This window comes from Phoca vitulina, unplaced genomic scaffold (genome assembly GCF_004348235.1).
Source record: "Phoca vitulina isolate PV1807 unplaced genomic scaffold, GSC_HSeal_1.0 scaffold2, whole genome shotgun sequence".
In the NCBI taxonomy this organism is placed as follows: Eukaryota; Metazoa; Chordata; class Mammalia; order Carnivora; family Phocidae; genus Phoca; species Phoca vitulina.
This window is the reverse complement of record NW_022589705.1, coordinates 9,697,213-9,706,233: the sequence shown is the minus strand read 5'-3', so window position 1 is coordinate 9,706,233 and position 9,021 is coordinate 9,697,213. Positions and strand designations below refer to the sequence as shown.

Genomic DNA, 9,021 nt, shown 5'->3' with positions numbered 1-9,021 from the left:
TCCTACTTTCCATGGATGTGGCCTCTTTTCTTTCTCTATTTGTGCAGTTCGTTCTCTCAGTCCTCAGATTGATTTCTTGGGTGTTCAGAATGATTTGATATTTATCTAGCTGTGTTCACAGGATGAGGCAAGCATAGGGTTCCCCTACTAATCCACCATCTTTTTTTTTTTTAAAGATTTTTTATTTATTTGACAGAGAGAGACACAGCGAGAGAGGGAACACAAGCAGGGGGAGTGAGAGAGGGAGAAGCAGGCTTCCTGCAGAGTGGGAGCCAGATGCAGGGCTCAATCCCAGGACCCTGGGATCATGACCTGAGCTGAAGGCAGATGCTTAACAACTGAGCCACTCAGGTGCCCCTAATCCACCATCTTAACTCTACTCATCTTTATTATTAATTTTTAAGTGCAGACCAGTTAAACTGTAACATATATTTTCTACTTAAATGAGAATTTAATAATAATATTGTCTGAGATATGATAAAAAAGCTCTCATATATTATTAGTGAAAATCTAATGTAGACAACCTTGTGTAGGTCAAAATTTATCAACATGTATCAGAAGTGTTAGACCACTTGAAGTATGACATCACCCAGATAACAAAGAAGCCTAGTATAGTTTTTCCTGGAGAAGAAAGTCAATTTACTACATTCAATACTGACTTCTTTGCCATTTTTCTGTAGAAATACTGATTTACTACATGGAGTTACCATGTTTACCCATAACTGATTAAAATGGGCAGAGCATGGAGCATGCTACTTATTTCCAGGTGATTTTTGCACATTTCCTCACTTTTGAAAGTTCTCCTTCCATAAATTTTCTATGACTATGTATACTCATAAACCCCAGTCATATAATTTCTCCCCACTGACTGGACAAATACTACGGCTTGTTATGGATAATAAAGAGGCAGATAATCTCATGAACCCAGGTGTATACACAACCTTCTTTATTTTTGAATGTCTAGTCAAAAGAAGTCCAACAATGCCAGCAAAACTAATGACACTAAGTCTTGGAAAAAATCCAGGAGGTGTATTTTAGAAATATCACACCAGTCTAACCCCCAGTGAACTAAGCTCTGCATCTTGTGGTTAGTTTGTAAGTACATTTCCTGACACGAATTTGTATATGGCTTGCAGTAATGTTGGAGATGTGAGATTCTTTCTTCAAATTGGGTCCTTGGCTCCTCTCCATGTTTAGATTGACCTTCAGGAATGGAGTAGAGTGGGGTGCCTGGATGGCTCAGGGCGCCTGGGTGGCTCAGGGCACTTGGGTGGCTCAGTCGGTTAAGTGTTTGCCTTTGGCTCAGGTCATGATCCCAGGGTCCTGGGATTGAGTACCGCATCAGGCTCCTTACTCAGTGGAAAGCCTGCTTCTCCCTCTCCCTCTGCCTCTTCCTTCTGCTCACTCTCTCTCTCTCAAAAATAAATAAAAAATCTTTTATTTTATTTTATTTTTTTTAAGATTTTATTTATTTGATAGAGAGAGACACAGTGAGAGAGGGAACACAAGCAGGGGGAGTGGGAGAGGGAGAAGCAGGCTTCCCACTGAGCAGGGAGCCCGATGCGGGGCTCGATCCCAAGACCCTGGGATCATGACCTGAGCTGAAGGCAGACACTTAATGACTGAGCCACCCAGTCGCCCCAATAAAATATCTTTTTTAAAAAGGAATGGAATAGAGTGAAAGCCCATTAACTTTCATGACAGTTTTGTGAGGTGAGTCTGTCTCAGGTGATGCATAGACTTTGAAGGTGTGCTCATCCCATCTCATATTTACAAATGGATAATACTCACATCTGAGTTAAAAAATGGGACAGCAATCTGAAGACTGGCAGAAAACACTCCACAACTAAATGTTGAGAAGGAACTGTATCAGAGAGATTAGGAAGAGCAGAAACATTGGTCAGGAGTTGCCAACAGGAGGGAGGAAGCTGTAGGCACAGAGATGGAAAAGCACCAAGCAGCCCGCACAGGGAAAATTAATCCCTGTAATGTCTGGCCTTGAAAATCAGAGGGGACTGAACTCTTTGTTTATATAACCAGTGGGTCTTGAAGCCTGGAGCTTTGAAAGGCTGCTAACTCAGCACTGGTTAAGCCAGGAGGGTTATTGATAGCTGGGTTCCTACCCTTAAAGAGACAACAGTTGGAGGAGAGGCAACATAGAATCAACAATTTGCACAATGCCTGGGGCAAGTGGGATGGAGATACTTGTAAGGATTTCAGAGCATGTTGGGGGACTTCTCCAGAAACAAAACAGCTGGCGGGTACCATTTTCCTCCCCTGCACCCAGCATAAATACAGAGCCACCTGCCAGAGGTGGTGCTGCACAGACACTTGCTACCTAACCTGCTAGCAGTGTGCCTCACCCATGAGTTCTCCTGAGGGCTCACCCACTCTAAGCCTGCTGGCCTCAGCCCTGGGCACAAGGCAAATCTTTTAATGTGGTATATGCCCGACCCAACCACTCTTCACCCCCAGGAGCTGCTGCACTCAGCACCCAGCCTCTGCATGCACAGATGCAATGCCCAACCGCTGTGGTACCCCTGGCCACCACCACTGCCATGTGCTGAACCACCAACTTCTGCCACTAATGCATGTGGGGCCCCTGGCCGCAGCTGCTCTTTGGGGGATCTGGCAGGACTTGCAGCTCTGTGCAAATTTTGCTAACATGAATGCTCTTCCACCAAGCTCTCCTGCCATCATGCCCCCTCAGGGCTGGCTGGCCTGCATCTCAGTAACACCACAGACAACAAGCACAGCCCACAACAGGCAGAGTCAGTGCAGAAGCCTGGACTGAAAGGAACGTGACTCCTTTGCTGAAGCAAGGAGCAAGCATCACACATAAGAGATTCCCCTGGAATGCCAGACTCTGGTAAACAGGGGGCACTGCACTGCAGGGCACTACAGGACCTCGTCTTCATAAAACCACTACTTTTAAGAGCAGAAGACATAGACAAAATGATGAGACAGAAGAATTTGTCCCAAATGAAAGAACAGCACAAAATCACAGCAGGAGATCTAAGCAAAATAGATGTAAGTAGTATGCCTGATAGAAAATTTAAAGTAATGATCATGAAGATACTCACTGGACTTCAGAAAAGGGTGGAGGACGTCAGTTAAACCCTTGATGAAGAAATAAAAAATAACACATTAGAGGTGAAGAACTCAATAAATGAAATTAAAAATACAATACATGGAATAAATAGTAGGTACAGGAAGCAGAGGAATGCATCTGTAGCCTGGAGGATAGAGCAACAGAAAGCAATTAAGCTGAAAAGGTGAGAGACAAATACTACACAAGGAGAATACATTTAGAGAACTCAGTGACTCCATCGAGTGTAATAACATTAGAGTTATAGGGATCCCAGAAGGAAAAGAGATTGAAAGGGGGGCAGAAAATGTATCTGAAAAAATAACAGCTGAAAATGTCCCAAATATGGGGAGGGAAACAGAGATCAAGATTCAGGAGGCACAGAGATCCCCCAACAAATTCAGCACAAGGAGGTCCACACCAAGACACATAGTAATTAAAATGGCAAAAAAAAAGTGATAAAAAAAGAATTTTGAAGGTTGCAAGAGAAAAGAAGATAGCTACATACAAAGGAAACTCCATAAGATTATTAGCTGATTTTTCAGCAGAAAATTTACAGGCCAGAATGGAGTGGCATTATATATTCAAAATGCTAAAAGGGAAAAATCTGCAGCCACGAATACTCTATCCAGCAAGGCTCTGATTCAGAATAGGAGAGATAAAGAGTTTTTCAGAAAAACCAAAACTACAAGAGTTCATGGCCACTAAACCAGCCCTACAATACATATTAAAGGGGAGTCTTTGGGTGGAAAGACCATTAGTGAGAGTATAAAAAGTAAAAAACACACAAACAGTAAAAATAAGCATTTCTGTAAAAATTACTTAAGGGATTCATAAATAAAAGGAGGTAAAATATGATGCCAGATATCTGAAATGTGAAGGGAAGAGGAGTAAATAATGAGTTCAAAATTAAGTGACCATCAGCTTAATACAGACCACTATATACAAAAGATATTTTATATAAAATGAATGGAAATTGCAAATCAAAAATCAATAATAGATATGAAAAAATAAAGAGTAAGAAATCCAAGCATATCACTAAAGAAAACCACAAAAGCATGAAAGAGAGAAAGGGAGGAAGGGATCAGGAAAAAACTACAAACAACCACAAAACATATAACAAAATGGCAATAAATGCATATCTACCAATAATTACATTGAATGTAAATGGACTAAATGCTCCAATCAAAAGATACAGGATGACAGAGTGGATAAGAAAACAAGACCCATCCATATGCTGCCTACAAGAGACTCATTTCAGACCTAAAAAAGATACCTGCATTTTGAACGTAAGAGCAAGGAGTTAAGATGGTGGAGGAGTAGGGGGACCCTAAGTTTTTCTCATCCCTCAAATACAACTAGACAGTTATCAAATCATTCTGAACATCCAAGAAATCAATCAGAAGTCTGACAGAACAAATACTGGAAGTCTACAAATAGAGAAGTGACCACTTTTTGGAAGATAGGAAGTGTGGAGACTTGAATTTGGTGTGATATAACTGTGGATATGGTGGCGGTGGGGAGGGAGCCTGCTTAAGGAGGCTACTGCAAAGTATTATAAGCAGTGGAACACAAAGTCAGAACTTTTAGAAGTCTGCTACAGTGGGGGACATGCTGGCTTGAAGGTGCTCAGGTGATGAGATGGAGCAGAATCCCAGGTCTGACACCATGATCTAAGGATCCCCTGGGTCACAAGAAGAATGGGTGGCACCTAAGTACTGCACTGCTCCCAGGCATAGGAGCATGGAAGCCAGCTGAGAACAGCAAGTCTAGGTGCTGGTTTTCTGCTCTGTGTTGCCATAAACTGTGAATTGGTGTGTGGTCCTGTGACCGTTTTCCTGGGACAGGTTCAGCAAGACCTTCCCTGGGAGGAACAAAGTCGGTCCCAGATGCAGGAGTCCCTAAAATTTGGAGTTTTGAAACTCAGTCATGTGCCTGAGATAAAAAAGCTCAGACAGGGACAGGGTGACCACAGAGTTCTGATGGAAACCAGGGAGACAAGACTGATTGATTGCTTTTCTGTGAGGGCTCACTGAAGAGTGGGGGTGCAAATATTCAGCTCCCTGGCTAGAGAGCGCTGGCCATATTAATCCCACCCATCAGTGCTAAAAGCCTTCAGGGAGCAAAGCAGCGCCACCTAGCGGCCACTTACACCAAGCCCTGCCTCCCTGCCCCCTGGAGGCCCATCTCCACTAGGGCAAGTCCACCTGTGAATCAGTGCAACAGGTCCCTCCCCCAAAAGACTAGCACAAACTATTTGCTTGCAGCACCAGAGATGGTTGCAAAGCTTCAGCTCTAGGGGAAATGGGATCTAGCATCCTTTATACTTTTATTCTTTATTTTTTTATTACTATTTTTCAGTAATTTTCTTATTTTTTCAATTCTTTTTATTCTTTTCTAATTTTTATATATACTTTATATATATTTACGTTTTTGTTTCCTTTCATTCTATTATATATATCTACTTATATTTATTATATATAGTAGATACATTTATATATCTATTATTATATGTAATAGATATATTTATACCTATATATCTATATCTATAGATATATCTATATATAATAAGTATATATATATATATATATTTTTTTTTTTTTTTTCCTTTCTTTCCTATTTTGGGATCTAGTTTCTTTTAACAAGTAGACCAAAACACACCCAGGATCTAGGTTTGTTGTTGTTGCTGTTGTTGTTATTATTGTTTTTTTTATTATTATTATTTCTTCTTTTCTTTTCTGGACAGAATGAAGAGATGGAGAAATTCACCTCCGAAAAAGAACAAGAGGTATTACTCATGATGAGGAACTTAATCAATACAGACATAAGTAAAATGTCTGAACTAGAATTTAAAACAATGATTATAAAGATACTAGCTGGGCTTGAAAAAAGCATAGAAGACACTAGAGAATCTCTTATTGCAGAGATAAAAGAACTAAAATCTAGTCAAGCTGAAATTAAAAATGTTATAACCGAGACACAGTCCCAAATGGAGGTCATAAAAACAAGGATGAACGAAGCAGAAGAATGAAGCAATAATAAAGAAGATAAAATTATAAAAAAATAATGAGGCTGAAAAGAAGAGGGAAAGAAAATTATTAGATTATGAAGATAGACTTAGGGAACTCAGAGATTCCATAAAGCAAAATAATTTCTGTAACATAGGAGTCCCAGAAGAAAAAGAGTGGGAAAAGGGAGCAGAAGGTTTGTTTGAACAAATTATAGCTGAGAATGTACCTAATCTGGGGAAGGAAACAGGCATTCAAGTCCAAGAGGCACAGAGAAATCAACAAAAATAGATCAACACCATGACGTATCATAGTGAAACTTGCAAATTACAAAGATAAAGAAAAAATTCTGAAAGCTGCTTGGGAGAAGAAGTCTTTAACCTAAAAGGGTAGACATATAAGGCTGGCAGCAGACCTTCCAAAGAGACCTGACATGCCAGAAAAGACTGGCATGATACATTCAACGTGCTAAATGCGAAAAATATGCAATCAAGAATACTCTAGACAGCAAGGCTGTCATTCAGAATAAAGAGAGATAAAGGGTTTCCAAGACAGGGGCACCTTGGTGGCTCAGTTGGTTAAGCATCTGCCTTCAGCTCAGGTCATGATCCCAGAGTCCTGGGATTGAGCCCCACATTGGGCTCCCTGCTCAGCAGGGAGACTGCTTCTCCCTCTCCTTCTCCCTCTGCTTGTGCTCTCTCTCTGTGTCAAATAAATAAAACCTTAAAAAAAAAAAGAGTTTCCAAGACAAACAAAAACTAAAGGGATTTGTTAACACTAAACCAGCCCTGCAAGAAATATTAAAGGGGACCTTTGAGCAGAAAGAGAAACCAAAAGTAACAAAGACTAGAAAGGAACAGAGTGACTTTACAGGTAATACAATGGCACTACATTCATATCTTTCAAACAGACTATGTAAACAGATTAATGTAAACAGACTGAATGTAAACAGACTAAATTCTCTAATCCAAAGACACAGGTTATCAGAATGGATTAAAAAACAAGATGCATTGATATGCTGCTTACAAGTGACTCATTTTAGACCCAAAGACACCTCCAGATTGAAAGTGAGGGGGTGGAGAACCATTTACCATGGTAATGGACATCAAAAGAAAGCTGGAGTAGCCATACTTCTATCAGACAAAATAGATTTTAAACCAAAGACTAATAAGAGATGAAAAAGGACACTATATCATATATCCTTGGTCTATCCAACAAGAAAATCTAACAATTGTAAATATTTATGCCTCTAATATGGGGAAACAGCCAAATATATAAATCAATTCATAACACTTAAAGAAACTCATTGATAATAATATAATACTAATAGAGGACTTTCACACCCCACTCACAGCAATAGACAGATTATCTAAGCAGATGATCAACAAGGAAACAATGGCTTTGAATGACACACTGGATGAGATGAACTTAACATATATTCAGAACATTTCATCCTAAAGCAGCAGAATAGTACAAAAAAAGGCTGAGATCATACCATGCATATTTTCAGAACACAATGATATGAAACTTGAAATCAACCACAAGAAGAAATTTGAAAAGACCACAAATGCATGGAGGTTAAAGAACATGTCACTAAAGAATGAATGGGTCAACCAGAAAATTAAAGAATTAAAGAAATACATAGAAGCAAATGAAAATGAAAATATGACAGTTCAAAACCTTTGGGATGCAACAAAGGTGGTTCTAAGAGGGAAGTATATAGCAATACAGGCCTTACTCAAGAAGGAAAAAAAGTCTCAAATATACACCTAACATTACACCTAAAGGAGCTGTGAAAAGAACACCAAATAAAGCCTAAATCCAATAGAAGAGAAAGAATAAAGATTAGAGAAGAAATAAATGATATAGAAATAAAAAAAAACAGTAGAACATATCAACAAAACTAGGAACTGGTTCTTTGAAAGAATTAAGAAGATTGATAAACCCCTAGCCAGAGATATCAAAAAGGAAAGAGAAAGGACCCAAATAAATAAAATCATGATGACAGAGGAGAGATCACAACCAACACTGCAGAAATACAAACAATTATAAGAGAATATTATGAACTAATACATGCCAACTAATAAGGCAATCTGGAAGAATTGGATCAATTCCCAGGAACATGTAAACTACCAAAACTGAAACAGGAAGAAATAGAAAAACTGAGCAGACCCATAACCAGCAAAGAAATTGAATCAGTAATCAAAAATCTCCCAACAAATAAGAGTCCAGAGCTGGATGGCTTCCCAAGGGAATTCTACCAAATATTTAAAGAAGAATTAATACTTATTTTTCTGAAACTGTTCCAAAAAGTACAAAAGGAAAGAAAATTTCCAAACTCATTCTATGATGCCAGCATTACCTTGATTCCAAAACCAGACAAAAACCCCTCTAAAAAGGAGAATTACAGACCAATATCTCTGATGAACATGGATGCAAAAATTCTCACTAAGATACTAACTAATTGGATCCAAAAGTATATTAAAAGAATTATTCACCACTATCAAGTGGGATTTATTCCTGGGCTATAGGGGTGGTTCAACATCTGAAAATCAATCAAGGTGATACATCACATTAATAAAAGAAAGGATAAGAACCATATGATTCTCTTAATAGATGCAGAAAAAGCATTTGACAAAATATAGCACCCATTCTTGATAAAAATCCTCAACAATGTAGGGAAAGAGGGAACACACCTCAACATCATAAAGGCCATATACAAAAGCCCCACAGCTAATATAATCCTCAATGGGGAAAAACTGAGAGCTTTACCCCAAAGGTCAGGAACATGACAGGGATGTCCACTCTTACCACTGTCATTCAACATAGTATTGGAAGTCCTAGCCTCAGCAATCAGACAACAAAAAGAAATAAAAGGCATCCAAATCAGCAAGGAAGAAGTCAAACTTTCACTCTTCACAGACA

At 39.1% G+C, this 9,021-nt stretch overlaps 1 pseudogene; it reads right to left on the bottom strand.

Moving 5' to 3' along the window:
• Positions 1-752: 752 nt before the first annotated feature.
• On the bottom strand, positions 753-1,768 carry LOC116641613 (annotated as a pseudogene).
• Positions 1,769-9,021: the final 7,253 nt, after the last annotated feature.